Source organism: Girardinichthys multiradiatus, chromosome 21 (assembly GCF_021462225.1).
Source record: "Girardinichthys multiradiatus isolate DD_20200921_A chromosome 21, DD_fGirMul_XY1, whole genome shotgun sequence".
Taxonomy (NCBI): Eukaryota; Metazoa; Chordata; class Actinopteri; order Cyprinodontiformes; family Goodeidae; genus Girardinichthys; species Girardinichthys multiradiatus.
Window position 1 is genome coordinate 25,541,419 of NC_061813.1, and position 24,724 is coordinate 25,566,142.

Sequence of the window (24,724 nt, forward strand, 5' to 3'; positions counted from 1 at the left end):
TGTGCACTGTTATTAGGAGGAACTTAACTGGCCTTGCCTGCATTTACAACAAGAGTCTTGTGTTTATGAAGAAGGTTAGTGGTTAGTCTGAGGAGGACTTAAATATGTTTAGATTTATCTCCAAGATTGTAAGACGTGAATGAAGAAAAGCACAGAAACATTATGTTTATGCTTCCTGCATGAGGATCCCTTTCTTGAGTGAATACCAATGAGGACCTTTTCGCCAGCAGGGGGCGATACAGACCATTACAACACAGATTTGTGTTTTTAAACCACATTGGGGTTATGTGGAAACATTATGCCGAGTTTATCCAAGGCCAAATTATGTTCTTTAAGCGTCACCAAAATAACCCAGAACACAGAGCAGTTAGAGCAGAGACATAATAATTAAGGATGATAACATTTATGCTGCTGAGTACAGTTGAGAAAGAGATTTATTTAAAATTGCAGAGTTTAGATGCAAGAAAAAAAAATTTTAGGACACAATTACAATTCATGAGGTAAATATTTTATAAAGTGTTTAAATCAGTTTGTTTTTAATATTTAAAGCAATATAGAAAGCAAAAAAGAGGTCTGTAATGCTTTTCAGAACATGTGATGCTGGTTGTAGGATGCGAGTGACAAAAACACACCTCACAAAGCCAGCAGTCATGAGTTGGTCTGAGTTGGACGTATGCATGCTTCGTGACACATGCACGGACAGCGGCTGCGTGACTCAGCAGCGGTGTGTATTCTTGTGTGTGTGTGTGTATGTGTGTGATTCACTCTGCTGCTAAAAGAGATACTGTCCAACATGTAATTGTGGTAATCTAGGCAGTGATCATTCAGAGCCTGTCTGACAAAAAGAAAACAGAGTTGGTGTTGGTGAATGTGGAAGAAAAACCTGATTCATTTAATAATTTAGCACTGTAGCTGTTAAATAATGTTCACATAAGGATTCTGCACACAGGTCACCTCAAGCTTAGTGGTTTCACATTATTTTTGGCACATGAAGGAATATCTTATTCATTTACAATTATTTTCTGACCAGCTCTCATGAATGCCAGGAGGAAGCCTACATAGGTAAAAATGTTTCATAAAAGCACAAAGAAAATCATATGCAGCTCAGACAGTGGGTTAACCTGCACAGGTTACGTTTTAGTTGTAACTATGCTGTTAAGAGATGTCAGAATGACATTACAAAATCAAACATCTGCCTTTTGGTTTAGTATGTTCTCACCTCATGACTGTTACACATTTTTATGTCAGGAATGAATAACAGCTTCCAAAACTCTTCTTAAAAACCCAAACGCCTTAGGTTTATGTTTTAGAAGTTCCACCAGAAGCATTGACATAACAGCAGGCCTTCATTGTATGAATCCAAAACAAGAGATGAGATGAGTTGTTGACAACATGTATACAAAATATAGACTACATGTATTGTATTGGGGTATTTCTGCAATAGACTGAAACAAAGTGTTGTATAATTGTGAAGTGGAAGGTAAATTCTTGTGTTTTTAGCCCCCTTACTCTAATACCCCTAAACAAAATCCAGCGCAAGCTTTTGCTTTCAGAATGCAATGAGTAAAAAGAGTTAAGACTTTGACTGGGTCAGTCTAACATATGAAAAATGCCTTGATCATTGAGATTTAGATCTGTCTGGAAATTAAGCTTCGCATCCCCACAGCATGATGATGCCATCGTGTTTGTGGCAAAGGTGGATTCTATAAACTAATTAGGTGAGTTTTGAAGTCAGCTAATTGCACTAGATTTTATTTAGGGGTATCAGTTGTAAACATGGCCTAAACTTAGACTGGGATAACAAACACATGAATATGCCTTGACCATAGACATTCAATTTTAGCTCTGGCTGTATGTTTTGGGTCTCTCTCTTGTTGGAAAGGGATTATGACACCACCATGTTTAATAGTAGCAATGGCAAATTCTATTTAGTAATTAGGTGACTTTTTGTGAACAGGTTGCACCAGATTTGTTTTAAGGAAATCAGATTAAAGTGCACATCACAGTCTTTAGATTATTTTAGAAAAACATATTGAAACTATGTATCCTTTTCTTTCCATTTCATCACTATGCACCTCTTTGTATTGGTTTATCACATAAAATCCTGATAAAAAATACTTTATGGCTGTGATGTGAAAAAACTTTAATGAGGTATGGATACTTTTGCACTGTAAAGTTAAATACATATCTTTTGTTAATTTATAAATAAGTTACTAACCATTTTGTGTTTGAATAGGTACAGAGTACTGCAGAATGGATCTTTGAAATTAGGTTACATTTTTCATGTCTTTTATCATTCAGTGAACACATTTACATGTAGAGCTGCTTATGCATGTGAAAGTTTCAGAGGATATTGTGGTTGTATAGTCAGTATCTGATAGCAAGGTTTCTAAGTCACTTTTTATCTAAACTTTTTGGATGAAACATACAATTTGCAAATACGTTGGGGGTCACAGTTTTGCTGTATAATCATTTAACATCCAGGCGGAAGCGTCAAATAAGATATGTAAAAGTGTGGAAATAAATCATTTGATGTTTGTTATAGAGTATGGTAAGTCTCAGTAAGCAGTGGCAAATGATTAAAAATATACATTTACGAAATGCTTCGTGTCATTTCTTTCCAGCTAAGTGGGAAGGGCATGCAGAATATGTGGAAGTAGAGTGAAAGTTGTGAGATGAAGGTATATGCATTTATCCTGTAGCTAAGTCCAAAACCAAGGTTTAGAAAAAAAACACCAAGTTTAATTTTTACAAGAAGCGTCAAGACTAACTTAATATTCCAACCGATGGTGTCCTTTTCTCACATTAGGACCACAAACATATATGTATTTTATTAGGATTTTATAGACCAAACTTTTTAATAAAAATCCCAAAAATGTGCCATTCATTTGTACTCAGCCCCCTTTACCCTGCTATCCCTACATAAAATCCAGTGCAACTAATTGCCTCCAAAGTTCAGGCTTATTTGTAAAAGTCTAGCTGTGTGTTCTTTATTCTAAGAATAAATTCATCTGTTCTGTTACGGCCACAGAGGTTAGTTAGAGAACATTAGCGAAGAAACAGTCAGACCAAGGAACACAGCAAACAGGTAGAAAGTTGGTATAATATGGAGAAGTTTAAATCAGGGTTACGTTATGAAACGTTATGAAAGCTTAACGTTGAATTTATCATCTGAAAAAAGAAAGAGTATTGCTGAACTGTAAACCTACCAAGATACTGTATGTCTGACCACCTAAACTGACCAGGAGAGTATTAATCAGAGAAGAAGCCACGAGACACCAAGGGTACCCTGGAGGAGCCGAGGTGAGATCAGGAGGAAGAATCTTTAAACAGGTCAGCTATTAGTTGTGCAGCATACATATGTTGCACATCCCCCTAAACACCATATCCCCACTGTGAAACATGGTAGCGGCTGTGCCATGCAGTAGGGTTGTTTTTCTTTAGCAGAGACGGGGAAGCCGAATAAACACTTCCAATATTTATTTTTAAAATTAGACAACCATATGTCATTTCGTATGGAAGCAAATCGTTACCATATTTCAAATGAAAAAGCATTTTCAGAAATGCTTTTTCATTTTAAGAATGTGGCTGCATTGTTTGACTCATAAATGAAATTAGTAATCAATCATCCTATTTGCATTTTAATTTTCTTCTTCAAGACTGCTCATTCTTTCACTTAATTAAAATGAAAAAGAAAAAGACATTTGAGATTTATTTTTCAAAATGTACCCCAGCAAATAGATACCAAAATTCAATTTGAAATGTAAAATTTGAAAATGAAAAAGCATTTCCAGAAATGCTTTTTCATTTTAAGAATGTGGCTGCGTTATTTGACCCATAAATAAAATTAGCAATCAACGATCCTATTTGCATTTGCATTTTCTTCTTCATGACTGCACATTTTATGCCATAATCAAAAAGAAAACAAAGCAGACATTGCTTTTTCGTTTTCGTGGTCTGCCCGCAAAGTACTGCCCAGAATTCGAAAACGAAAAAGCATTCCGAGTTGCGGGCGCAGAAGAGTGACGTCAGCAGCCGCTCTTCCTCAGCTCCCTGCTGACCGAGCTACCCATCTTGTTCGGTAGGGTGCGCTGTGCACGTCTGCATTGCATTACATTGCAAACGTGCCGAGAAATTGATTGAATTGCAGCAGGACCGAGCTCAATTTGTGGCAGTGGCAGGCAGAACTGGTAGTTCCGGTGGCAGGCTGTGGCATCCTTGTGGCAGCCTTATGGCGTGGGACATCCAGCGTGTTTTTAAGCATTTATTTATATTTTTCTGTGAGTGACGATTCAGAATAGCCGCTCGTGCTCTATAATAAACCGGCTGTTTGTGCAATAAATCGTCATCCTTTCAACACGTCACACATACACATAGTGCTTTTTATTTTCCATGTCAAGTAAATACAATCACCTTATGTTATGGGTCTAAAGCTGTTTATTAAATAATAATCAATAATGAAATCATTATGTAAAGGTAACAGGCTATAACAATAATGACAACCCATGTGCCGATAATCAGCATCAGCTTCCACAAAAACAGCGGCAACCGCATTGGCAAGCTTTTACGGCCGGTCTGGCACCTTCTGGCATCCTCGCGGAATCCCGTGCCACCGTGCGGCAAGCTGTGGCAGTTCCGGTGGCAGCTTCGGTGGCAGGCTGTGCCACAGCCTGCCACCGAAGCTGCCACCCCACCGGAACTGTGGAGCTGTGGCGGAACTACCAGTTCTGCCTGCCACTGCCACAAATTGAGCTCGGTCCTGCTGCAATTCAATCAATTTCTCGGCACGTTTGCAATGTAAAGCAATGTTCGTGCACAGCGCCCCCTACCGAACAAGATGGGTAGCCCGGTCAGCAGGGAGCTGAGGAAGAGCGGCTGCTGACGTCACTCTTCTGCGCCCGCAGCTCGGAATGCTTTTTCGTTTTCGAGTTCTGGGCAGTACTTTGCGGGCAGACCACGAAAACGAAAAAGCAATGTCTGCTTTGTTTTCTTTTTGATTATGGCATAAAATGTGCAGTCATGAAGAAGAAAATGCAAATGCAAATAGGATGATTGATTACTAATTTTATTTATGGGTCAAACAATGCAGCCACATTCTTAAAATGAAAAAGCATTTCTGGAAATGCTTTTTCATTTTCAAATTTTACATTTCAAATTGAATTTTGGTATCTATTTGCTGGGGTACATTTTGAAAAATAAATCTCAAATGTATTTTTCTTTTTCATTTTAATTAAGTGAAAGAATGAGCAGTCTTGAAGAAGAAAATTAAAATGCAAATAGGATTATTGATTACTAATTTCATTTATGAGTCAAACAATGCAGCCACATTCTTAAAATGAAAAAGCATTTCTGAAAATGCTTTTTCATTTGAAATATGGTAACGATTTGCTTCCATAATTTCGCTTCCTCTTCACTATTATTAGCTACTTTGTGTTGGTCTATCACCTAAAATTTAAAATGTAATGATATGACATGCCAAGACATGAAAGACTGTGTATATTCTAATAATAATAAAAATCCTGTTCTGTAGTTAGATTGACCACATTTCGTTTCTTCCTTTGGTGTTCTAATTGATGTGGTAGTTCACCCAGGCTACAAAATGTTTTGGAGAACAGTGAAGGAAAGTAAACAAAACTAAGTATTTCTCATTTGATTTGTGCCAGTCTGGGGGATCTAAATGGGAATCTATGTGTCATAAGGAGAGTGTTCTGTTTCCAGCTGACAAGTTCAGGAACATGCTGCCAGCTTCTCCCAACACATGGCTCTCATTTGCTAGAACACCAGCCCCCACCCTTTCCTAAGGAAAGCATGACGAGCAGAGGAGCAGAATATTGTGTGCGTCCTACATGTTTTTCTGCAGGTGAGTTTGTGCTTCAGAGAGAAAAACGTGTTTCCGTGCAACTGAGTGGGAGGGACCGCGACCAGCTCCATCCCAGCTGCTGTCCGCAAGAGTCTGCACAGGCACAAGCCCGCCTACCTCAACATGCACGGGAACCAGCCAGTGTGCACGGCCAGTCCCGCATGTGTTTGTATGCCAGTGAGAATGAACGATTCACACGTGTGAAGCACAGTGGACAGAGTTGGAGCTCCTAAGCTGCTTTGCAAAGCTTAGGAGGGCAGCCACTCACTGGCTACTTGAAAAAGGGCAGTGCTCTCTACATGCCTGGAGGGGGTGACAGCATAGCTGAGCAATGGAGCTTGGTGCCCAGGGTTTCACATGACAGTGCTGGGTCAGCTGCAGCCCACAGAGGCCTTGCACTGCACTGTGCATGACCACAATTACCGCTTTCTTCCTTTAGTCGATGAAACTAAATCCTTTTCCTGTTTGCTTCCTAATCACAATGTATATCTCATATAAGTGCATCATTTAGCATAACCTGCTGAAGGAGAAAGCTTGGCTGTGCACTGCCACAGTTTAGTTGCGAATGATTAATTGTGGTGCAGGAGTACAGAGCAGACATACACAAATGCATCGTACTGTCCTGTGTGTTGTACGAGACTTAATGTTCACAGCTGTCGATATCACAAACAGGCACGCACTCTTCCCTCCCCTGCAAGCTCAGCACGAGCCAGGAGCTGGAATATCAGGTTTCCAGCCTGTGTGCACAGTTTGTACTCATCACCTCAACCTTTGTTCCTTCTCCGTCAGCCATGGCTGTGCTGTGTCAGGGCACTATCTGCTACTCTCTAAGGATTCACCAACAAGACCAGTGTCATTAATGAGTTTAGGGTGTAATTTCAGGGACTTTTGTCTGCATTTGGATAATTGGTAGCATATGCATATGAGCAACAGTGAATCCTAAAAATGTTTAATGAGCTTTTCTTCATTGCTGCTACTGCGATTCTGCTGGCCGCAGCATTTTGAGCTGCTTTTTGTCTGAGGTTCATTCATGACTTCATTGCATAAAATTTGCAAATCTCATACAATCCTTGTGTGGTACATCTTAAAGAAAGCAATTAAACAAAAGGGGTGAAAATATTTTATAATAAGAGAAAATAATAAAACTGAAGAAAGAGATGACTAGAGCATATTAATAAACGTGAATATCAATGCAAAGTTAATTTATGAAAGTAATTCAAGCCAAAAACTTCATATGCATGAATTCCTGCATCAATGTGGAGTGCCATGGAGATCAGCATGTGGCCCTCCTGAGATGTTATGAAAGCCCTGGTTGCTTTAATAGCAGTCTTCAGCTCATCTGCATTATTAGGTTTGGAGTTCCTAATCTTCTTCTTGACAATACTCAACAGATTTTATAGTAATTACAGTTATTCCTTTTGCATGTGTGCCTGTGTCCCACCCCAATTTTTAACATTTCTGTCATATTCTATTTTTCTGAGAAACTGCATTTACAATAATGTGCAGTGTAATAAGTATAGCACATTTAGCCAGAAGGGAAAACAAATGTTTGGTTTCTATTTTAATTTCTGAGAAATGAATTGGTCCTTCGTGTTTGCCTCCTTTATCTTACAAGCCAGCTTACATTTAGTTAATGTTTGCAGGTAATCATCTCCAACCAGGAAAAGAGTTCTTGTGGATTGGCTCCTTTTTGAAATGTGACACCCCTCTGTGAGACGTCACTTTGCGTAGCTCCTGGAATGTCCTGCGTAGACAGAACAAACTCAAACAGAGGCCAGCACTTATCTCTTATCTCTGCCAGTGACACTTTGTTCTGCAATACCTTCAAATTGGTGCATATCTGCAAAAATGATCAGAGACGAGCCACAATATTGAGAATTTGGATCTGCGGTGTCTTTGTGACTTTTGCATGCTTTATATGTATTTCATGAATTGTCTTGGAGTACTTTTTATTATAAATTTCCAAAAATTTACTTCAACAAGAAAACTGCACCCTTTTAAAATTGATTTAAAAGTTATTTGAGAGAATATTTTCCTATTTGTATCCTCTTGTGTCAACAGATGATTTGGCAGCAGAATTTGCTGTAAAGCTGCACATGCTAGAAAACACCCTTTGCAGCACCAAGAAGCCACTCTATGTCTTTGTGACTGTAAGAGGCTCAAAGGTTTGGAAGCACGTGACCATTGAAAACAATACAGTTATTCTAACGTCATTAGAGCTAAATGGCTGGATTAAACTCTAATTAAATGAATTTACACTTATTACTGCACTCTTAGTAGCTTTTGCACACATATAACATCCTAAACTGGGTGAATGAATAGTACAATCATGTAGTTCTATATAGTCTCACCTTTAATTTAAAAAAACATTTTACTTTTTAGTCCATTTTCCTATGTTACTCTTTGGTTTCCAAGTTGTTTTTTCACCTTACTGTAGCTTGATTGCGTCACTCCACATCATCTGCTTTGGTTATTCCAGCCCCCACCACCAGGGGCAGTACTCTGCAAGCTCAAGAGCAAACCCTGCTATTGAAATTGAAGATGACACAACAGAAATATAATAGAAATGTGGACGATATTGTTGAACTTTTGCAGTTAATCATGCACTTACATATGCATTCCTGTGAAGCCTGTAAAATAAAAAGAAACTTCAAAGGCAAATGACAAGCATTAGAAAAACAAATCTGACTTAAATAACTTTTAAAGATGAACGGCAAACAAACAAACAAACAACAATGTGCAGAGTTATAAAGATTAAATACACTTTTGCCACTGTATAGATATTGCATCGTGACCTCAGGTTGCTCAGTTGCACATGCGATACTTTGCAGCTGCACATGCAGAATCCCTCCTATTGGTTACACAATGCAGTCACTGGATATGTGCATGTATTTGTTAGTGTGAGAGTGGCGAAGTGTTGGGAAACCATTGACCAGGACAGAATTAATGAATTACTGCTTCTTGAGCAGCAACCCAAAGAAAACAGACATTTTAGCTGCACAAATATTTTCTATCTTTTAAAGTGCAAATCGTCTAACTTAGATATCAGTTAACAGGTTTTATTTTAGATTATTTTGCACCAGTTCTGTGTGCATATTTTGCACACATAAATCTAACACAGCTGGGTGTGTATCTGCACATCTGTACTTAGTCAGGGACGATTCTCAAAGTGCACCTGGGACTTTAGCTCTTTGCAATGTTACACATACTCAGTGGCCTCTGACCCCTTGGATCAAAGTGATATCCCTCCATGAGTTTAACCCTTGGACTTTTCACATCAGATTACATAATAGTTGCATTGTTCAGAGTAAGAGCAATAGATAATCTAAGTGAAAAGGTGGCTTAAATCATATCTATTTTCAGATCAACATGCTTCTGTATACTTGCACACAATGGAAAGACGCTGAAGTGTGAGACATAAAGACTTCATTGTTGGAACTTGACTTTAAATAGGGAAGTTGGAGCAGAAATGATGGGCCTGCTGGTTGTGGGCAGTCCTGCTGAGTGCTGACTGTATGTTCCTCTGCCTCTCTTCCCTCTCCACACCTCCGCACCATACTCTCTCCCACTGGTGAGGCACGACTCCGGTCACTGTGGATATTAATACACTGCTGTGCCACTGAGTGTGCTCAACATAGGAGTGAAAATATCTGACAGAGGCTATTTATAGAGCCTGCAGGCGGACAGGCGAATCCACGGCAACTTGGGCAAGTCTATTCAGAAGTCTTGTTTTACAGAAATAGCCTCAGAAGACGGAGCTGCGAGAACCAGAGGCAGGGATTGCAACTTGGTCACAGAAGTGATGATCTTTATTGTCAGCTATGGAAAACTGTTGTGGATAGATGCAGATGTAAGCAGAGTAGGCTCAAGAATGAATGGGGCCCTGGGCAGAATTCATTGTGGGGCTCCACTTCCATGGACCAGCATACATATTTGTAAGTCATTATTTTCCAAATACAAGCCAGGTATTATTTCTGGATAGGTGTCAATGTACCACGGCATTTAAGCTTAGAATATCCCCTCAATGCGAATCACATTTTAAGCATGGACACTAGAGCCAATGTTAGCAACAGTGGTACTAAAACAGGTTCAAAATTTTAATAATTCACTCAACTGATCTACACTAACTCCTGATTTTAGGAAATATAGATTGTTCATGAAGCTTGACTTCCAAATCTCGAGTCTGAGTTAAATCTCAAGTCTTTCGAGCATGAGTGTGTCAAGTTTGAAGTCTGTTTTAGCAACTTGAGAGCGACTCAAATCTAAGTCTGATTCTAAAGTCCCCATCCTTGCTCACCCACCACCACAATGCATATGGTCCGTTCCATTTGTACTCAGAAGTTAGAATTTCCGACCTTCTGGTAGGAAGTTTCAACTGTGACACCCCCGAAAGTCGGAATTACGAGTCAGAAAGTTGGGGCAACATGACCATACCTAACTTACGCATTCAAGATGGCTGCTACTCGCATCAATAGTAGTAAAACCTCTTACTTTGGCTGTTTTTAACAGTTCTTTATTATTCATGTAGGATTTAGTGAGTCATACACGCAGTTTATATGCTCGAAATACCACGTAGAACCATGTTTATTGTCATTGTTATTGTTATTGTTGTAAGACTGCTGTTATAGAAGCAAAACAAACAAAAACAATCAGGAAACTGGAACACTATGAATCGGAAATGATGTAAACTCCAACTTCATTGTCCTAATTGTGCCATTTTCAACTTCCGAGGTTATTGGAACGCAACATAATAATATCTCCTTTAAAGTCTGCAAGCCTGATTTTGTGTTGGGAGTTTAACATTCCTAAATCCAAGCTTTCCTTGTAAGACAATAAAATTACCCCCTAACCCTTACAAAAAATATTTAAGATTAAAACTCCTAATTAAAAATGAATTAGCACAAAATAAATTCTAAAGACACACTCTGTCAGTAGAAATGACGACCAGATGATGAACTAGTGACAATTCATTATAACAAACAACATTACAGAAGTACAGCTACAACTTGTAAATTTGTTTGTTTTTTTAAATTATAAATTACATTTTTAAGAATTTTACATTCTATTAAATTTGGTCTTCATATTCCTGTGATGTACATTTTAAGGTAAATTAATTCTTCATAAACTACAAATTCGAAGCTTTGACAAGTGGAGTTTGCTTTTGTCTTGGGCTGGCTCAGCATGTGACTGATCAAAGGCATCAGCTCATATTGAGGCAAACACCCCTTTTCCGTGAGATGATCTCATACAAACTCACATATAACTTTAGTAATTATTAGCAAAATGAACATAAATGACAAAACTGTGATATGATATTTAAATGTTTTCCACAATTAGTTTTCCAACAGGCATGAATAAAAGATCAGTAACACCAGTTTCAGTCAGTTGTGTCCGCTATCCATAATTTTTGGCTTAAGGAATCCTGCATCATCTTGAGGATTTGGAAATGGGCTGAAAGGTGAGGATAAATGAATAATAAAAAGCAACTTGGGTGCATTCTGGCCTCCATCATCTGCTTGATTATGCAAATCTCAGACAAAGCTACGAGGATGAAGGAACAAGGAGAGGTACAGCATCTCCTTCCCTCTGCAGATTCACAGCAGAGACCTGTGCAGGGCTGATTTTATCTCATTCATCACCACTGACATTTTAATAAGAGCTGCTTGATATGGGAATGCTATTGTGTCCCATCATAACAATTTGATCTGGCTAATTGGGAATCTGTCCATCCTAAAACATGTCCATCTTTATCACCCGAAGCTGCCAGGAAGTGTCGGCACATTTATTACGATTAGGGTGCTTGCAGCTTTTCTAGTCTGACGATTCTTTGTATTCTGGGATATTTGCCAGAGGCTGCCGCTCTGCCGCTCTGTGCAAGGAAGCTGCGAGAGTAAGAGGCCATAGTACAACAGTCACAGGCAGTTTCTCAGTGATAAACAGCATTAATAATAACCGGGATTCTATTCCAGTAACCATGCATAGTTGAGTGTAAATGTCACTGTGCAACATGTAAATGAAATTAATTTTAACATGTAACCAGAATGTAACAGCCTTTGAAAATATTCTGTTAGTTCAATTAAATAGAAAGAGTGAATATAATTTAGGTGTGATCATAATAAAGATGCCTTTATGTTTTGGAAGTGGTCGCAAAACTTTTCATTAAAAAGAAACATGACAGTGAAGCTATGCTAATTGAAGTGACTTGATATTTGTGATTTTATTACTATTATAACTTATATCACAGTGTAAATCTAGCAAGAAACATTATTACCATGCTAAGGCAAAAACTAAAACAAACTTGCTATTTGGCTCTAGGGGTTTTGTTCCTCTGTTATAGTCACTTGGAGAAAGATTAAGTTGCTCTTGTGTTATTCACCCTATATGCCATTTGACATAAATGATACATTGGATTAGTGAACTGTGCAAATGCAGAGTTTACTTATGTCCAACTGATAAAAGTCTCTGCGGTCAAGGGTGACTTCAGAAAGTCTTGTAAGGGGTTACCAGAAGGGGGCCACCTATAATCGTGGGGTATCACAGATTTTTAGGAGTTCAGGTTTGTTGCTATGGTGGAAATAAAAATTTAGTTTTGATTAAAAAAATAATAAATTCTACATTGTCGTGATTTGGAAATACTGCAACTCTGCAAATATTTGACCTTAATATGTGACCCTGGTATCTCACTGGGGGGAGGGCCAGGAGGGAGTAACAGACATTTAAAGAGGACAAATGACAAAAGTATACAAAGAAAATTAATAAAAAAGAATAAACACATAAAAGCTTGTCTTTTGCTCTCCTGAACTTATTCAGAAAAATATTATGCATTTAAGATCATTTGGCAAATTTATGAGGTCTGACCACTGCATCGCTGATGCGGACTCAGTAAGGTACAAAGAAGTACAACACGCAGAAAAAAAGTACAGCCAAAAGGTGAATGTTATTAGTAGATATGTTCCAACATTTTTGACATATCATCATATATAAAAAAACTAAAATCTGTTAAGAACTTTGGTAATTTTCCTAATTTAACTGTTTGTTAGATTTCAGTTTTATTAAATTATTAAGACTGAATTAGAGATTAATCTAAATATACTGGTTTCCTATTAAACACCTAAAGGTCTTGATTAGAAATTTGCACATTTCCACACCCTGACCTCTCTGTTCTGTTTGTGTAGCAACAACTTTTTCTCAAGAAGAGCAGCAAAAGAGGGTTGTTTAATTCCACTCAGGAAAGGTATGTTGCGTGAGTCTGCATTTTTTTAGTTTACTATGCATTGGATCTCAGCTTTGGTTTGTGTATGAGAACTTGATACTTTTGAGTTAACTAAAATATCAGTTGACTTCATTTGAGTTCACTTTAAGTGAGATTTGACATTTCTCTGATTACTTATCTTCATAATTCATTACAATATTTAACTACCAGGACAAATTAACTGATATGCAGTTGCTCAGCTCAAATGTCCAAAATGGTATTTTTACAGGTACAATTGTTTTAAATTGCTAAGATCTGCTAACTAATTGTTAGCCTTCGACCACTATGAGAATTAGTTCACTTTCCTACTTATGCACTATGAGATGGCATCTTTCATTCATCATAGTAACTATGACTGATAATAACTTCACAGAAAATTAATTCATAAATTATGTCTGTAAGTTCAGCAGTTTGGTAATTGCTTTCTAAATCCAAATGTCATGAACAGAACAGATCTGAAAGAAAACCTGCAGACACTCTGCATTCCCTCTCCGCTCATCTTCCAACCACTCATGTTGCTTTGTTAAGCTCAACTCCTCCTGCTGCTTTATTGTCTCCTTCTTACTTTACAACACAAGCACCGCTGCGCTTGATGTTCACTGATTGTGACATATCTTAGACCCCCCACTACCCCTCACCACCCTGCCTCTCGCTCAACGGCAGCTTTCTCTTCTTCTGACCTCCACAAAACTGCATGGTTATTTGTATGTGTGTGTACATGTGTCACACCAAGCTGAGAGACAGACAGAGAGTGGCAAGCAGACGGACCAGCAGACTGGTCATCTGCTTGTCGGCTTCCTAGACTTTCCAAACACTGTTTTTTTGTTGTTTTTTTTGACACTGTGCCGTGTTCTTGCAAGTTTTGAATGGAGGAGTGAGTGTTATCAGTGAGCGTGTGCTGTCTGAGCATGTGGAGGGAGTCACATGTTCTCTGCCGTGCTTTCCAAGCCACTCACCTGGTGGTTGCCATGCGAACAGCCAGACATTGGCAGACTTTGCACCAGCCTCCTTAGGGGATTGAGAGAACAGAGAGGAGGTTTGAGGGGGAGGAATCTGTTCAAGTCTTACAAAAATTTCCTAACTTGGTGCCTTTTTGGGTATTTTAAAGGCTTTAATAAACTTGCTTGATTCTGAAGGGCTTTGTTCTTTTCTGTTAAGGCACAAAGTCGTAAAACACCTCTTGACAACTGCTTTTGCATTAATATTTCTTTGTTTTCCTGCTGCAGAATAACCCTCAGGGAACTTCAGACAAAGATAGTTATGTTTGTGCACAATGATGTGTCAGACCTCTCCAATAGCATTGGTAATACACATCTGAAGTTAAAACACTCATGCTTTGTAATCACTGAATCTGATCATTTGCATTCCCACAAGTGAAGTGGTGGAGGGGGTGGGGGGATAACAGAACAGCACAGTTGTTCTCTCTTTCCTGTTAAAGTCATCGCACAGCTGGGCTGAGGCACCGGGTGCTGCCGCAGCACTCAGCGGTTGTTCTTGCGGTTTTGGGGATTTTTTTTTTCCCTCCTCCTAATTGTGTCTCCAGTTCATTATGCTGACGCCTGAATAGCAAGATGTTCCTAGCTTTATCGCACCAGTTGCACACTTCTCTCCTTTGTGTTTTGCCAGCTGCCCTGGGAGAAGAAGGAGAAGAGGGAAGGGTGGGTGGAGGTTGAGTCAAAGCTGAGTATTTGTGCATGCATGTGCTTGATGTTATGCATTTAATGTCTCATCTGAAATTATATTTGTAAAATGTATTACTAACATTTTTACTAGTGCATGTTCACTATTAAGTGGCAGTTTTTTCTCACTGGATAACGTTTGTTGCTACATTGGTGAAGATTTGCAGCAATGTTTGATTTTTCCACTCACTTTTGATCTCTGCTATGTCTACGGGGAATAAGAGTCGGTGCCTCTGATCTGTCCTTCTCATTTCCCACCTTTCCTTTCACCCCCTCACATCTTTGGTTCCCTGCCACTTCCGCCCCCCCATCCCAGCTGCAAGCCCTTGCAGCCTGGGGTGAATCGGGGAGCAGTGGCATGAATGGAAGAAAAATGAATGAGCATATTCTGATTGGAGGAACAGAGAGACAGACAGCAAATGGATGCACAAGCAAATGCTCAGAGAACGAGAGAAAGAGGGAGACAGATGAGTGCTTTGAGCCAGTATGCCCTATGGCCCGGTCCAGCTGAGCCATGTGAGGCTGTCCAGCCGTCCCACAGGATGCTCGGAGACGCTTACATAAACCAGCTCCCGTTTTCCCTCGGCTAATTCTCACATGGGGAAGCATGTGAGCCAGGCACTCCAGGTTGCTGTTGCAGCTTTTAGTCTTTCTCACTCTTTTGCCTTTGTCACATTTTCTGGATACCACAATGAGAGAGGACTACTAGACTAACAGCAAGCGTTCTCTTGCTGTAATCATTCAATGACCTTAAAAAGTTCTCGATTTTCCAGCTTGTGTCCCTTGAGGTTGTCTGCAGTCTTCCAGGTGCTGGCTCTTTCCCTCCTGGGCCTCACAGAGAATGGTCAAAGGTCAGTGTGTGATGTGCAGCTGTAGGGCAAAGAAGAAGAGGAAGAGGAGGATCAGGGTGGGGGGAGAAAAAAGTGCTGACTGCACTGGAACGGCCACCCACATGACATCACATCACAGTTTCAGCTCACAGCATTATGTTTGTGCTACTCTCCCATGCTGCCTCTGTGGTGTTAGCAAAACAACCAATAGATAAACGCCACACTAACTGCAGAGAGGCAGACAATGTTTGGAATGTCCAATTAATTTTGGTCTTTAAAACCAGTCTTTGAACCGTACCTTTTCAGGTTTAAGCAAGACAATTTGACAAGAAGTATGTTCAGAGGAGTCAATGCGAGGCTTTTAAACCTAACACAACTGCATCAACTTTTAAGCATGGTAGCGACACCATCACGCCGAGGGTCTGTTTTACTGCCAGAGTTACTAGTGCATTGTTAAAGTGGATTGAATAATGACAGAATTGTCCTCAAATTCTTCAATTTGAACTCATAACCTTAATGATATTTAAATATAAGAATTGGATGGGCAAGTTTTACTCTATTGGCAAAAAATTATGCATACAGGGTCAAATATCTACACACATCTCCACTAAATGTGGAGCTAACTGTCCTTTGGAAAGTTGTAGAGCATGTTTTTTGTAGGCAAGTTTTTTGTAGGCAAATTGTTGACAAAATTGTAGCTGCATAATTCTAGAAAAATGTATGTTTAATTAATTTGTTTTAATTAATTAAAATTATTTGAGCTGCGAAAACTGTTACAACTGTCAAGCATGGTGGTGGCAGTATCATGCTGAGGGTCTGTTTTGCTCCTAGTTTTACTAATGCATTGCAAAACATGGATGTAATGATGGCGAAGGAGTATTGGAGGAGGATTGACATACAGGACAAACATGATTTTCCACCAATTTACTCAAATTAAACAGTGAAAAAACTGAGGTTCTCCTAATTGGCACAAAAACCACATTATCCAAAACAAACGGTTTCTGCACTGATATTGAAAACTGCTCTGTTTCCCCTTCACCTCAGGTAAAGAGTTTGGGTGTCATCCTTGACAGTACTCTCTTTCCAATCTCACATCAATAACATGACCCGGTTCGCCTATTTTCATCTGCGAAATATCAATCGTCTTCGCCCCACCCTCACTTCACATACTACTGCCATTCTCCTTCATAGCCTTGTCACTTCCCGTCTTACTGCAATTCCCTCCTTTTCAGTCTTCCACATAAATCTCTTCATAAGCTTCAACTAGTTCAAAACTCAGCTGCCCGTATCATCCCTAGAACCCCTTCCTTCCATTACATCACTCCTGTTCTGTCAGAGCTCCACTGGCTCCCCATCAAGTTCCGTACAGACTTTAAAATCATTCTTCATTTTCAAGGTCGTCCATAATCTCACTCCACCTTATCTATCCCATCTTCTCAACGTTGCTACTCCCTCTCACACTCTCAGATCGTCCTCGTCTATTCACCTGATTGTTCCCTCTGCCCGTTTCACCACCATGGGGGGTAGAGCTTTCAGCCGCTCTGCTCCTCGGCTTTGGAACTCTCTACCGCCCGATTTAAGGAACATAAATTCACTTTCAAAATTCAAATCTTCACTTAAGACTCACTTGTTTAGGACGCCTTCTGCACTTGATTATTTCGCACTGTTACATTTTAACTGCTTGATCGCTGTGTTTATATTTTTATTTTATTTTTTATTTGTTCTTGTTTTTAATATTGATTTGTATTCATTGTAAGGTGACATTGAGTGCCAGAAAGGTGCCTATTAAATAAAATGTATTATTATTATTAAACATCCATGCAAACACAATCTTTCCTAAGACCATTGTAGATTAACCAGTTAACCTAATAGTCACATCTTTTCACTGTGCGAGGAAGCTGGAGTACCCAGAGGGAGCCCAAGCGTGCACGGGGAGAACATATAAGCTCCATGAAGAAAGACCATAGACTGGGATTCGAAAGCAAGACCTTATTACTGTAAAGCAAACGTGCTCATATTAAGTTATGTCGCAATATCTAGAGACTCATTTTAGTTGGATTTGTCTGTTGTCTTTTTAAACCAACAAGTAATCTGCTACAGAGTCCAGAAGCTGCTCTTAGAAGGACCAAGGGGTCCAGCCATCCAGCCCAAAATAATAATAATAATATATCATTTTCCATCACCTGTAGAGTTACCCTCATCCAGTTTACTGTGCAGGGGAAAAGATCTTTTAGATTGTTACCTATTTGTACACATACTCTGGGCAGGCTTCCCAGTTGGCAGATCACCCTTGGCACAACTACACTTAGAGAATAGTGATGCCCTGTCCTTTATCTACTTCAGCACAGCTTTGCTCCATTGTGCAACCAGCAGCCAGAGGACAGAGGCTCCCGGGTAAACAGGCATAGCACACAGTGAACTAGTCAGATTATGTTGGCTAAGGGACGAGATCGAGACAGATTATCGCATAACAGTCTTCACCATCGCTATTTCACTGCCTCTTGGGAACACAACAACCAGTCTTGAACTTATACAGATTATGATTAGCAGAAAACAGAGATGGCTCATTAGAAAATGGCTTAGACTAAAGGGATTGTTTCATGCGTGCAAATTCGATGTTGTACACAGAAGATCAACTGCTTATCTGTCTCTGACAAACTCCAGATTCATCACACTGATAATCTAATATCTGGCTGTCAGACAAATATTGGCTGAGTGGGATAAAGCTATGAATAGGTAATGAAAGTGTAAATTAAAGCATCAGTATTCCCTAACTCACAAAGACCATCTGATATTAACACATTTAGCTTCGCAGATCTTCACCACAGTCAGCCTTTTATCTTGGATACTGTCTCATCTATCTCAGGAACATGCAATTTTATAATGGCTTCATTTGCTGGCACATATTTATCTTTCAGAATGATAAATAGCAACCTTGGAGTCATTGAATTAAGGAGATTGCAACCTAATTTATAAACAGCTGTTTGTGTTCTGTGGCGATTAATAATAAAAGAAAAGTATTTAAAGAATTACATAACTGTCATAAAAGTTGTTGCTAGTGTTATGAAAACTTTTTTCTGTCAAAATCAATTAATCGAGCTTTCAAACACCTCAGATTTAGGTGTTTTCAGCCTGTGGGTGAAGCTAAAAAACAGTTTGCTTCTCCATCTTCTAATTGGTGCTTTGTACAGTGAAAACTATAGGTGAGTTAACAAGGATTTCAATCAAAGCTCAAATCCCTGCTTGTTCTTCCTTTTTACATACAAGCTTTGTTAGAACTGTAGCACAGCTTGCTGTTTAAGGAAGTTGGAAAAGAAATGCACTCAATATATACATCTTCTCACGAGGGAACCACAAACAGACATTTATACACCGATATGCAGATCGGTAGGCAACTCGGGGTTAAGTGCCTTGCTGAGTGGCACATCAAGATGTGGAAAGGGGGAGCTGGAATCAAACCCACAACTTTCAGGTTATAAGAATACTACTCTTCCCACTGAGGCACAGTTGCTCAAACATAATAAAGACCTCTATGAGCCATTGTTTCATAAAACTATTTACAATCTCCTTATAGTTTATTTCGCCAAGTAGCAACCATTTAGCGTGATAAATACAGCAGTGGGTATATTCAGTAGCTTTCATATTGGGAAAGTTCCTTTGGCCTCGTGATTTGCCATAATTCTTCATGGCATCGATTTAAAAAGGTGTTGAAAATATTACAGTGATGTGCGATGGGTTCATAACTAGTGAGGCACAGACTCCTCTGGAGTTGGATGTACAATTAACCGAAAATAAATAGAGGTATACAGGGGTTGGACAATGAAACTGAAACACCTGTCATTTTAGTGTAGGAGGTTTCATGGCTAAATTGGACCAGCCTGGTAGCCAGTCTTCATTGATTGTACATTGCACCAGTAAGAGCAGAGTGTGAAGGTTCAATTAACAGGGTAAGAGCACAGTTTTGCTCAAAATATTGAAATGCACACAACATTATGGGTGACCTACCAGAGTTCAATAGAGGACAAATTGTTGTTCCACATCTTGCTGGTACATTTGTGACCAAGACAGCAAGTCTTTGTGATGTATCTAGAGCCACGGTATCCAGGGTAATGTCAGCATACCACCAAGAAGGACGAACCACATCCAACAGGATTAACTGTGGATGCAAGAAGAAGCTGTATGAAAGGGATGTTCAGGTGCTAACCCGGATTGTATCCAATAAACATAAAACCATGGCTGCCCAAATCACGGCAGAATTAAATGCGCACCTCAACTCTTCTTTTTCCACCAGAACTGGATCAGTGATGGTTTGGGCTGCCATATCATGGCATTCCCTTGGTCCAATACTTGTGCTAGATGGGCGCGTCACTGCCAAGGACTACCGAACCATTCTTGAGGACCATGTGCATCCAATGGTTCAAACATTGTATCCTGAAGGCGGTGCCGTGTATCAGGATGACAATGCACCAATACACACAGCAAGACTGGTGAAAGATTGGTTTGATGAACATGAAAGTGAAGTTGAACATCTCCCATGGCCTGTACAGTCACCAGATCTAAATATTATTGAGCCACTTTGGGGTGTTTTGGAGGAGCGAGTCAGGAAACGTTTTCCTCCACCAGTATCACATAGTGACCTGGCCACTCTCCTGCAAGAAGGATGGCTTAAAATCCCTCTGACCACTGTGCAGGACTTGTATATGTCATTCCCAAGACGAATTGACGCTGTATTGGCCGCAAAAGGAGGCCCCACACCATACTAATAAATTATTGTGGTCTAAAACCAGGTGTTTCCGTTTCTTTGTCCAACCCCTGTATATTTCAATTTTGACCTAAACTGAAACATTTAATAATTTTAAAACTTTTAAAATTGCCTTAATCAATTCTATACTGTTCAACAATACCATAGCAAGAAAAACAAAAGAATATTTGATTATTTAAAATATTTTTATTTTTATTTTGGCTGATGTCTTTTTTATTAAAATAGAAAATTGTGTAGGATCTTATCTTTATTTGTATATGAAGTCAATGGAAACAGTTTGCAGTAATCAAGTCTTTTAAAATCACCCAGTTCTCCCTCACCTTTGCCAAATGGACTCTAATGTTCAGACTGTGCTGCACATTCAATGCCAATCTGTGTACTCCGCACTGTTTTCGGGTCACTCTGTTTGAAAAGAGTATGTTACCTTTCTTCCACTTGTTTGAAGCAGAACTTTCAGCTTCAGAGTTGGTCTTCCTCTCTCTAAAACCTTCTATGTCGGTACGTTGGGTGTGTGGATGTGCTTTTATGTGTGATTGTGACTGTGCGCCTGTTTTTGTGTCAGGTTGGGTCTTGTGCTGCTTCCTCTCCTGGATCAGCTATTTCCTCACCCGCCACACTCCCTGTGTCTGTTTGCTGGTTTATTGGTGGTTCTCGGTGTCCTGGGCTGGGTGCTTTGGTGTGTGCTGGCTCACTCCCAGCATAGATTGCTGATGATGGGGCCTGTGGGCTCATCGCTGCAGCTCCTAGGGATTTCTACACTGTGGCTGCTGGGGGCTCTCCTCTGCTCTTCTCTGGTGGTGGGGTATATTCTCAGCGATGTTTACAGATACACAGATATACTTTATATTGAGCTGCGGTTGCCATTAAATAACCTTGACCATAAAAATGCTGAAATCATACAGAAAACAAATTTATAAAACAGTTAAATGAACAAATTGTCTTTCTCTTATCGTTGCTAGTATTTTATTCATGATGACAGGTGGGGCAGTGCCTCACATGCCTCCCCTGATGGCACGTCACTGTCTTATTGCTATGACAGCATTACATAGTTGCTGCAGATTTGTCATCTATTAAGTAAATGCATGATGTAAATCTCCTGTTCCACCTCAAGGCAGTGATCTGTTGACTGTTGAGGCAATTGACGTAAAATTAACCATTTGTCATGTTCTAGAAAGTAGATGTTTCAGCCTTGTGACCTGGTGCATCATCCTGCTGGAAGTAGCAATAAGAAGATGATCTGGTGTTTAAACAATGCTCAGTTGGTACTAAATGACTTCAAGGGTATGAAGAAAATATTTTCCACACCATTACACCACCACCACCACCATCTTAAACTGCTAATACAAGGCAGGAGTGATCTATGCTTTTATGTTGTTAACACTATATTGTGACTATCATCTGAAAGTCTGAAATTAACATCTTTCCAATCTGAGGCCATTCAGCAACAGTGAGAGTGGAGAAAGAAGGGTGGAGAGAACCAGAGCTTTATGTCAGTGCTTTTCATCAGCAATATGTTCCTTGCTCACTCCACACTGAACCTAAATGAATTAAACAACATCCAGATAAATGTAACCAGCACTGGTATGGAGAAAAATAGGCTAAAGTCCAATCTCAGCAGCTATACTTTAAATAATTAAAAGCAGATGTCACTACAGCCTTATTAAAAAATTCCAAACAACACAAGTGATTTTCAAGTGGTTTTGATGTTGTATAATGACTTTATTTATTGACAAAATCAAAACAAATATCTAATTAGTTCTATACTGGCCACTTGCCTGAAATGTTAGAACATGTTGATAAAACCAACTCATTGTCACAGATAAATAAGGTAAACTATATTGTTTCTTTGCCTTGATTGAAACGTACTGAAAACATCCTAGAATACAAATATATACACTGCTCAAAAAAATAAAGGGAACACTCAAATGACACATCCTAGATCTGAATGAATGAAATATTCTCATTTAATACTTTGTTCTGTACAAAGTTGAATGTGCTGACAACAAAATCACACAAAAATCATCAATGGAAATCACATTTATTAACCAATGGAGGCCTGGATTTGGAGTCACACACAAAATTAAAGTGGAAAAACACACTACAGGCTGATCCAACTTTGATGTAATGTCCTTAAAACAAGTCAAAATGAGGCTCAGTATTGTGTGTGCCTCCATGTGTCTGTATGACCTCCCTACAACGCCTGGGCATGCTCCTGATGAGACGGCGGATGGTCTCCTGAGGGATCTCCTCCCAGACCTGGACTAAAGCATCCGCCAACTCCTGGACAGTCTGTGGTGCAACGTGACGTTGGTGGATGGAGCGAGACATGATGTCCCAGATGTGCTCAACCGGATTCAGGTCTGGGGAACGTGTGGGCCAGTCCATAGCTTCAGTGTCTTCATCTTGCAGGAACTGCTGACACACTCCAGGAACATGAGGTCTAGCATTGTCCTGCATTAGGAGGAACCCAGGGCCAACCGCACCAGCATATGGTCTCACAAGGGGTCTGAGGATCTCATCTCGGTACCTAATGACAGTCAGGCTACCTCTGGCGAGTACATTAAGGGCCATGTGGCCCTCCAAAGACCCACTGCCAAACCGGAAGGATGTTGCAGGCAGCAGATCGCTCTCCACAGTGTCTCCAGACTCTGTCACGTCTGTCACATGTGCTCAGTGTGAACCTGCTTTCATCTGTTAAGAGCACAGGGTGCCAGTGGTGAATTTGCCAATCCTGGTGTTCTCTGGTAAATGCCAAGCGTCCTGCATGGTGTTGGGCTGTGAGCACAACCCCTATTTGTGGACGTCGGGCCCTCATACCATCTTCATGGAGTCTGCTTCTAACCGTTTGTGCAGACACATGCACATTTGTGGCCTGCTGGAGGTCATTTTGCAGGGCTCTGGCAGTGCTCCTCCTGTTCCTCCTTGCACAAAGGCGGAGGTAGCGATCCTGCTGCTGGGTTGTTGCCCTCCTACGGCCTCCTCCACGTCTCCTGGTGTACTGGCCTGTCTCCTGGTAGCACCTCCAGGCTCTGGACACTACGCTGACAGACACAGCAAACTTTCTTGCCACAGCTCGCATTGATGTGCCATCCTGGATGAGCTGCACTACCTGAGCCACTTGTGTGGGTTGTAGAGTCCGTCTCATGTTACCACAAGTTTGAAAGCACCACCAACATTCAAAAGCGACCAAAACATCAGCCAGAAAGCATAGGTACTGAGAAGTGGTCTGTGGTCCCCACCTGCAGAACCACTCCTTTATTTAGGGTGTCTTGCTAAAAGATTTCCCCCTGTTGTCTATTTCTTTTGTACAACAACATGTGAAATTGATTGTCAATCAGTGTTGCTTCCTAAGTGGACAGTTTGATTTCACAGAAGTTTGATTCACTTGGAGTTATATTGTGTTGTTTAAGCGTTCCCTTTATTTTTTTGAGCAGTGTACATAAGTCTATGTATGTCTATCTACACCTTCCTCTATCAATTCTCAGGATACAGTCATTTTCAACAAGTTAGAATATATATATTTTTAAATAATTTCAGTAAATACCTCCTATTTTCAAATTATACTTTTAATCTGACAAATGACCCTCATCGGAACGCATATTCTAATTTACTGAATAAGACTGTATAAAGCATGCTAGTGACACATGCATAACTGCTAAGGTGTTTCCCTCAAACATTAATGCAAAAATTGCTCACAGCTTCCCCTAAAAAAATCACCTTCCTATGAGTATGTAAGTTAATTACTTACTTTTTTCATTGCCATTTATAAGAGTTTATTATGGAGGATGCCTTTAACCTGTGCACATTTAGTATGGTTACTTTTCTTTATATCTGATTTATATATTTTATCTGACATCAAAATAAACTCTTGCTATGTTTCTGAGACACTGCTATACTGGTTTCAGAAGCAGAAAAGCAGCAATAATATGGTCATGGTGTCTATGCCATATGGTTGTTTTAGAAACCATGACATAAATGAAGGCATAGTGAAGCTTGAAAGCGCTAATGGGAGGGTAGATGGGGTTGGGAGCTTTGGGGTGGGGTAGTTGGTTGCTAGGTGACCTGGACTCAAGGAAGTCATAGGGCAGACAGCCAAGTCCTGTGAAGCGTGGGCTCAGTGAAGGATTGGTGGGATTATTTTCTGTATGATTCTTAATGTGCTGCGCTCTGGTTTTAATCTTTCAGAGATAATGAAAGCCAAGCTGAAACTTGTACTTTCAATGTTGCATTCAATATTAGTGTCCTGGCATTTCATTTCCTTAGTGTGAGTAATGCTGTGGTCTTTAGTAAATTCAGACTAAAATGTCTGCTCTTAATGCTGACGAGCAGCAGCATACGTTT